The 8,413-nt window shown below is 43.3% G+C and overlaps 1 protein-coding gene across 13 annotated transcripts in view; it reads left to right on the top strand.

Annotated features, from left to right (window-relative positions):
• The first annotated feature begins 1,881 nt into the window (after window positions 1-1,881).
• The window catches only part of Arpp21 (cAMP regulated phosphoprotein 21), a 160,555-nt gene continuing 154,023 nt past the window's right edge, over window positions 1,882-8,413 (top strand). For 3 of the 13 annotated variants that reach the window (XM_057768315.1, XM_057768313.1, XM_057768306.1), the window contains exon 1: window positions 2,714-3,366. The gene's annotated coding sequence lies outside the window, so the exon portion shown is untranslated. Of the gene's footprint in view, window positions 2,106-2,709; window positions 3,367-4,105; window positions 4,579-5,215; window positions 5,318-6,532; window positions 6,732-8,413 lie in introns of those variants that run through there. The other 10 variants (XM_057768320.1, XM_057768319.1, XM_057768317.1 and 7 more) reach the window with 8 other exon arrangements.

Below are 8,413 nucleotides of genomic sequence, written 5' to 3'. Positions count from 1 at the left end.
CCTCAGGCCAGGAGTGACAGTACATTCTTCCTTCTCACAGGACATCTCAAAAATGAGGACACCAGTGCCACTGGGACCCAGAGGTCCAAACCAGAAGACCTTGTTTTAGAGAGTTCAAGGTTTGCTAATCTGTCAGGCCAAGGGCCTGAACTGTTAAAAAGCATCCAGATTATTGAAGGAAATGTGCACGCTTTCTGAATGCCTGCAATAATAACATTGCTCACTCCCTGCCTAATAGTCCCGCGAGGATATTCCAGTCCCACACAGGGACACAAATTTTTAAAATTGGATATCTGAATACCAATTAGCAACATGGCCTCAAACAAACTGGAGCTTTCTCAGGCCACTGACTTGTTGGCAAAAATATCAGAAGAAATGATAGAAAATTGAATTGAGTTTTAATGTTTTAATTCCAAATGTGCTTCTCATTCTCAAACAGAGCTTTAAAAGTCCACAAGAGACATTGCATTAAGTCTCGTCATCCAGTTTGTCCATATATCATTAAGATTTAGAATCTTTTTCATTGGTCTAAATGCTGGATTTTTTTTTATTTTTTTAAAGAAGAATCCTCACAGAATTCCCCTCCCCTTTACAAAGACTGTGCTTTCCACTCTGGTTTACAGAATTGAATTCTGGGTGCAGGTGGGTGGGTATGAGTGTGTGTGTCAGGAGTGGGGTTGTTCCTGTGTAGGAGAGATTACACGTTCTGACCACCCTTCTTTAACTATGGTTTCAATTATATGAATGTATGACAACACAGTTTAATACAGTTTCCCAGGGAGAGATATAGTGCTTTGTCCTTAGGATGGCATTTAATTTAAAGAACTGGAATGTGATAAGAAACTTTTTATTTTTTTCTATTATATCCCAAATGGCTGGGAGACACTTACTAACATATTTTGAGAGGTATGGCTAGGAAAATGAGATTCCAGCCAAGTGACTATCCTGAAAGCTTTAGACTCCTTTTGCCTGAAACTGTTTTCTGTGAATTTGCCCTACCCAGGGGGAGAGTCTAACAGCTGGAGAATAATTATCTATTCTTCAAGGGCCAGCCCAACCTTCTACACTGTAGCAGTTTCTAGAAATACACACACACACACACACGCACGCACACACATGCACACACGCACATCACTCTGCTAGAACACCATGGAAGCCACATGTTTTTATAAGCCTGGTTTTTGTTTTTCGTTTTTTAAAGTCTACCATTAGAGGTAGGTATCACTAAATAGAAGTCAAAAAAAAAATCAAATTTTCATGGCATAGTTTGTGGTGGTTAGATATCTGTTGTCTGTTTATGAGGTTTCTAATTGCCGCTACTAAGAGTTGATTTCCCCCCTTTTTCAATGTATTGTGTATTGCAGCAGATCCACAGTTAACTCCGAGTCTGCATTTCAGAAGCTCGGGTGTTGGGTATTGTCAAAATGAGCTTTGGTAATTCCACACAGAAGTGCACAACTATAATTTTGCTACCCATTAATAACAACCTAGCCAAGAAGCCTGGAATCCAATGCCTTGCTCTCAACTGGGGGTAGAAAGCTGGAATGGTCTGTCTTGGCTGGTGACCTATACTGTCGGGAAAGTAGGATGTATAGTTGCTCAGGGGTGGGCGGTATTCCGGAAATGTATTCACTCTCTTCTCTGTACTTTTCCCTCTTTTTGGTAGTGTGCCCTTAGACAATGAAAAAAATGAACTGCAGATAATAAAAATAGTACGTGTCTCCAAACAAATGGGTAAACCAGCGCTTTCATTTCTTCAGGTGTCAACTCTGCTCCCTGCCCCAGCCCTACCCCTCAGGGCTCTGCAGTGCTGGGTTTCTCTCAGTTAGCGCATCAGCGCTCGCTCAGCAGGCGGGCGGCAGTGATCTGGGCGGTCTTGCATCCAGAAGACCAGCTTAGCTGAGCAGCTGGACTTGTGGTCTCTCTCAGCTCCAAAGCCAGGACATCTCTGAGAGCTCAAGGCTGAAATTCATTTCGTAGGTGGGGTGAGGTGTTGCTGCCCAGGGCTGTTCTCTGCACTTGGCCCAGGAGAGTGAGCACCGGATACCAGAGCGCCAGAAGCTCTGGCCAAGCATCCCTAGGACTGGAGGTGGTACCCTGGCGAGGTAGGCAAGGGCTGGGCGCCGGGGCGCGCCCGATGGCTGGGAAGGAGAGGCGGGTGGTAGGGCCGGGGCAGCGCGCCAGTTTCCTCTCTGATTAATGATGCTCGCGCTGCCGCGCGCGTGGCTCATGCGCTTTGTCTCCAGCCCAGGGGTGGCGAGAGCAGTGGGGATGGCAGCGCCCAGAGCATTGAGCAGGTGCCTTAGCCTCGCGTGGTGGCACAGCGGCCAGGCATCGCCAGGCGTGCCCGTAGGGTCACCTCCCTTCTCGGAGGAGTCGGGGAAACGGGTCTAGGCTTGGAGCCGTTGAGGGGCCACGTGCAGTGCTCTCGGTGCCCGGCCGGACACGTCCTCGGCTGGCAGGGAAGAGATGGGCGCTGCCTAGGAGCAGTGCCAGCCGCGTGGGAGGGCGCTGCCGGGCGGGGCGGTCAGGGGGACCCAACGAGGCTGCTGACTCTGGTGGGACTGCGAGAGCGACAGGCAGGTGGACGCACTCACACAGCCCGAGAGAGATCAGCAAGTGTGGTAGAGAGGGAGAGGGAGAGAGAGAGAGAGAGAGAGAGAGAGAGAGAGAGAGAGAGAGAGAGAGAGAGAGAGAGAGAGAGAGAGAGAGAGAGAGAGAGAGAGAGCACTCAGTGGGCAGAGAGAGGGAGAGGGAGGGACAGGACAGCCAGCCCCGCACACTCGCTCCCTGCAGTCACCTCCGCCCACCCAAGCCCAAGAAGTGGCCAGAGCGCAAAGTAGCAGAGACGCTGCGGGCTCCAACGATAGGAACCTGATCCCCGCATTGCTAGTGGGACTGCAGGACGCGGAGGGACAGACAGATCAGCGTAAGAACAGGCAACCGGAGACAGTGGCTACTCCCGAGAGAGGAGCGGAGCAAAGCCGGGACACCCACACACACACTCTCTTCCTGGTGCGGACAGACTGACAGGCATACAGAAAGACAAGAGTTCAGCAGTCCGGATTGGCGGGCAGGCTCTTTAGCGACGACCTCCAAGCGTCCGGAGCGGCGAAAGTCCGCCAGCCGCAGCCACGCGGTCCCCACCAGGGCTGTGTCTGGGCTGGGAGAGGACCCCTGCCTCCAAGCCGAGGGCTCCTTTCGCTAGCAGTTAAATAAATCGACCAAACATCAGAGGCAAGTTACAAACCAAACTGGCCCAACCAAAGCATTCACTGAGAAACAATAATTATTCACAAAAGCCCCAAACGAAATCCAGTCAGTCAAGGCACCGGGACGCTGAGTAACTCCTCTCTGTTCCTTCAGGTAAAACGCCAACTCTTCCAACGTGAACATCGCACGCCTTTTGTGTCTCACTGTTGGGGCTGTCTGTTTCTGCCCCCCTCCCCTTCTTTCTACCATCTATGTGTGCTTTCGCTTTGAACTGTTTGTGTCTCTGTCTTGTTTATCTTCTGTCTCCATGTTTCGCCGAAGAAATGGGTGGACTTCCCTTCCCCCAAATCAGGCAGAAATTGAAAACTGGGAGGGGAATTAAAAGAGATGATGCTTTCCGTAAGAGAAGTTTCCAGTAATTTTATATGGGTTTTGTAGTGCCAAGTTTGGAAATTCTCTTAATTCAGTTGGGAAAAAAAAAAAGCTATAGAGAAAATGAAAACTTGTCTCTGTCTTGTCATCAAGATGTCCTGGGTCCCAAGGGGTTGGGGGGGATAATAATATTTTTATTTTAATTTTAAAAGCTTGAAGTAATTTTCATAGCAGCCTCCAATTTAAGGTTAGAGGTCTCAGGTGATAAATGTGGCGGTAGGATTGGATTTAAATTAGGCAAGCGTTTAAAAAAGTTTCTTGGGAAGAGAAATTGTGACTTGGTATTTATGTCTCAGGTGTGTTACGTTCAAAACTTGATCACCTTCTCCAGATACAGAGTATGGCCAGAGTGTAAGTTGAAATGCAAAGCAAAGAGGAAAGTTACAGGGTGGTGGGGTGGGAGGCTCAAGGCAAGGCTGCTAGAAATGATCTTCCTAAGAAAGGGATACAGATGGAGATGATCATTTTCCTGTCTGACTTCTCAACATACTCTGCTCCTGCAAGCAAGAATGACAGCCTCCAAGATTGAAATCAATCTGTATTTTTTTTTAATTTTTGCTCCAATGCAGAATAAATCTAAATTGTGCCCACCCCTTCTTCATCTGCCTTGGAGATCAAATCTGCTGTTACTGCTTTAAGTGAGAAGACATGACAGAAAAGGCATTCATTCTTTTTTAATTCTGTGAAAGTCAGAAAGCCTTTCATACACACTTCAGCGCGCATACAGACTCTCTTTTCTTCTTCAGTATTGCGTTACCATAGGGCTGGGGTGTCTGGATAACATTTTAGCTAATGTTGTTTTCGTGAAAAAAAAAAAACCCAGTCATTTGGAAGGCACACGCTCTGGTTATGCGTTGTTCAAACAGCGGAGTGATCCCAAAGTGGGCTACCTGTGAGAGACCCTGTGTGCTCAGGGCTATGTAGCTCTTCAAGGTATGTAATGCTTATGTTTGATTCTCATTTCCTTTGTCTTCTTCTTCTTTTACTTTTTAATTGCTTTGACTGACTGGTTATTTATGTATTTCTAGAGAGTGAGTCTAAATGCATTTTAAGGTGATAGATGCACTTTGGTATCGTGACAAAAGATTGGGAAAGATAATCTCTTATTCTCTGTGCTTATCTGTATTATTTTAAAGACCCAATTTTAAAGACATTGTTTTAGACTGTCATGTTAGACATGTCTTAGTTCCTCTCTGGGTATGATTTATGTCATCAGAATGATAAAGTAACTGCTACCCATGGTGAATGCTTATTTAACTGGACTTGGTTTGGGTGAGGCATATTTAAAGAAACTTACACAGCTTGGGGAATGCCTTTAGGTTTCTCGGTGACTTAGTCTCTCACATTTCCTTTTGGGAATGTTCAGTTCAGACCCAGACAAGTGTGTGTGTGTGTGTGTGTGTGTGTGTGTGTGTGTGTGTGTGTGTGTGATTAGATTTGAAAATTGCCAATCTCCCAGTGACTGCTTGTTGTTACATCCCAGTTGAGTGTGGTTTCTTGCGAACTGGAGCAATCGCCCCGTTAGAGCATGCTGCACTGGGGAGTTCTTGGCAGTCTGTTTTTAATGCTGTTTAATGAAGGAGCAGGCAGCTCACTCTGCAATGAAAGAAGCACGAGAAAAGACAGAGTCCTGTGAGGCTGTGAAGACCGCAGAGCAGGGGAAAACGGCAAGGTAAAGACAGGCTGCAGAGGCGGTGGTTTGAATCCGGTCCTCATATGTTATGAATGGAAGTCCACTGGTCTGGGTGAGAGAATTCTCTCTGAATGGTTAGATAGGTGTTGCTTTGACATCTTCACTGCTTCTTAGAAAGAAGACTCAATAATTTGAGTTCCTTAAAACCTGAAGGAGATGCTAACCAGGGACTTCCTGTGTGTCAACTATTTTTAATACAGACTGTGAGAATGTTGGGTAATGAATGCAGAAATAATTTTGAATTCCTGAATCATTGTTCTGCTGTGGCAGATGGGTTGGACCTTATGAAACATTCTGGAATAAAGAGCTACCATCATCTGCGGATGCAATGATAATCTGAATTTCTGCCATGGGAATTGTTTAATATTTTGTCATGGACTTGAAAGTTTACTCCAGAATTATGACAACTATGGGAAGCAGGGAGTTTTAGGTGGATTTGATGGAATATTTTGAGTTGTTTCCTCCCTTTAAGTTTGAGGTGAACATCCCACCCTTAATTTTTCTAAAGACTACATATTTTAAAATGTGAGTCTTAGAGGTAGCATTGATCACCTTTAGAATGTTATCCTTGGGGGCAAAGTGTCTTCATATGTTAACATGTAAGATCCAAGAAACTGCCTGTCTGCATTGTTGTCACCTCTACAGCACACCTGTCTTAAGGTACAAAGTGGGAATGTTCAATCAGAAAGGTGTCTTGCTCATTTTAGTATTAAGAGCATGTAATCATCGGACCACTCATTTTTCCCTCAAAGTGAAACTCATTAGACAGAACGCTTAAATAGTCTCAAAATTAATAAACATAAGAGAATGTGAGCAGTTTATATGAAATGGGGAGCGAAGTCATATCATTTTATATTAATGGCTCTATGACAACTTAAAAAGTCAATATGACTGTGACTAAGTTTGAAATAAAATAAACCACTAAGAATAATAATTTTCATGAAGATACTGAAAATTTTGTTTGTTTTTGTTCATTTGTCTTCCAACTGGTATTTCTAGAGGGGGAAACCACCCACACTCGCTGTTAAGATTTCCCTCAGGGCTCTGCTTTTTGCACCAGAGTACTGGTGCCTTTCCCAAGCTTCTCAACTCCGAGGACATTCGCATCTGAATTCAAAGTGCATTTTGTCTTTGGACAAGATAATGATAAGGCATATGAGCAGATCTTAGGATGAGTCAGCTCCTGAAGACACAATGTAGACAGTAACCAGGCTTGGCTATGATGTAGAATTCTTTCAGGATGAGGAGAAGACAGTTCGTTTGAAGTCCGCAGAGCTGGACACTGCAAATTAACTCTTCATTGGTCAGTTTAATTTGAATCTAGTCTGTGAGAGATTAGACAAGAGTGGGAGACCTGGAAGTGTAGTTGACATGGGAAGTCGTTTCTCCAGGGGTAAGTACTGACATCATTTGAACTGGGTTGTGCATTCAGAAATCTGTGACTCTCCTGTTCACGGAAGGATGTGGCTTCCATAACAATGCATCGGGTCTCCTGGGAAGCCTCCAACATAACTTAAGTCAGTGATGTGTTGTTTGTAAAGCATCCACCTCTTTCCTTAAGACGAAAGATCATTGTACTTTAAGAATTGCTTAATCCAGAGGTTCTATGTTTCTGTGGGTTTTACTTTCTGTATTGTTAACTCCTACACTTCACATTAAATTATTTGAAAAGCACATTTTGAACACTATTATAGGCATATACTAAAGGATTGTAGAATATATACATACAGAGGCAACACAAACAAGACTATGTGAGTTAACTTATCTGTATCTGCTTCTAAGTTCTGAATTTCTTTTAAGGTGTTTTCACGGTAAGTTCTTTAAAATAGATTTTTTTCTTCAGTACTCAGTCTTAGATTGATTGAGATCGTGGTAGATTATTGTTGACTATGGATACTGAAGTGTTGATTATGTTTATTTACATCACAGACATCTCGTACCTGTAAAGATCCAATATGAACTGAGATAGGATATAAGTCACAAGGTGCTTACTAAGCTTGATAAAGAATCAATTTCTGAAGTATCCGTCTCATTTTGCAGTTTTTAATGTTGACGAGATTGTTATACTACGGTCTCCAATCCTCTTCTGTCTAGTACACAAAACACATACGTAGCATCTTGAATGTGTCATTGCTGGGGCATATTCATGTGGTAGAAAAAAAAAAGCAATGGAAGCAATACAAAATGTGAATTGAAATAATTACACAGAATAATTGAGGAGGCAATGAAAAAAGGGTGTTGTCTTGACTCTATGGTATTGGCTTTCTGTATTCAGACTGGATCCTCAGCAGTTGCAATGCTGCTGCGTAGTCTTCTTCTTCTTCTTCTTCTTCTTCTTCTTCTTCTTCTTCTTCTTCTTCTTCTTCTTCTTCTTCTTCTTCTTCTCCTCCTCCTCCTCCTCCTCCTCCTTCTTCTCTTCATCCTCCTCCTCCTCATTCTTCTTCATCTTCTTCTTTTCTAGCTGCCAGCATAGCTCCTAGCACTGCCAGATGGGAGGAGGAGACGGTTAACCAACGTCTACGTATTTTTCACATGAAAATCTCTCCCAGAAGTGTTTATAGACACAACTTAATGCATATGATAATATGACAAACTTACAAGGTATTTATGTTCTGTAAATCAAAATGAGGATCAAATGCCCATTGCAACTTAATGGAATGCTGATGATCACTTAATCACTTAATCTAGGAGTGTCTCATTCAAGTTATATATTCATAATTGTTCCTCAGCCATAAAGTCACAACATTTAAAAACATTACCGTCACCCCTTCAACTTAACAACAGATAATCATTAGCTTTTTGTCCAGGAAAGGTGAGACATTAATTGTTTCTTTTATAAACAGGTCTTCTAGCATATTTTCAATTTTCATAAGACTTTAAGATGGTATATGCAGTTCTTCAATTAAAAATGATTGGTGACAATATATACATTATTGCAGTTGTGCTAATATTAAAGTAAACAACTCCTTAAGTGACATTAGTTTAAAGGCAATATCGTGCAAAATTCAGTTCTACTTTATAAAGAGAGAACTCAGACTTTTAAGGCGATAACAGTGACATCATTTAAACTTCAAA

Source organism: Chionomys nivalis, chromosome 4 (assembly GCF_950005125.1).
Source record: "Chionomys nivalis chromosome 4, mChiNiv1.1, whole genome shotgun sequence".
Classification (NCBI taxonomy): Eukaryota; Metazoa; Chordata; class Mammalia; order Rodentia; family Cricetidae; genus Chionomys; species Chionomys nivalis.
Note: the sequence above shows the minus strand (reverse complement) of the source record. Positions and strands in the feature narration are given on the sequence as shown.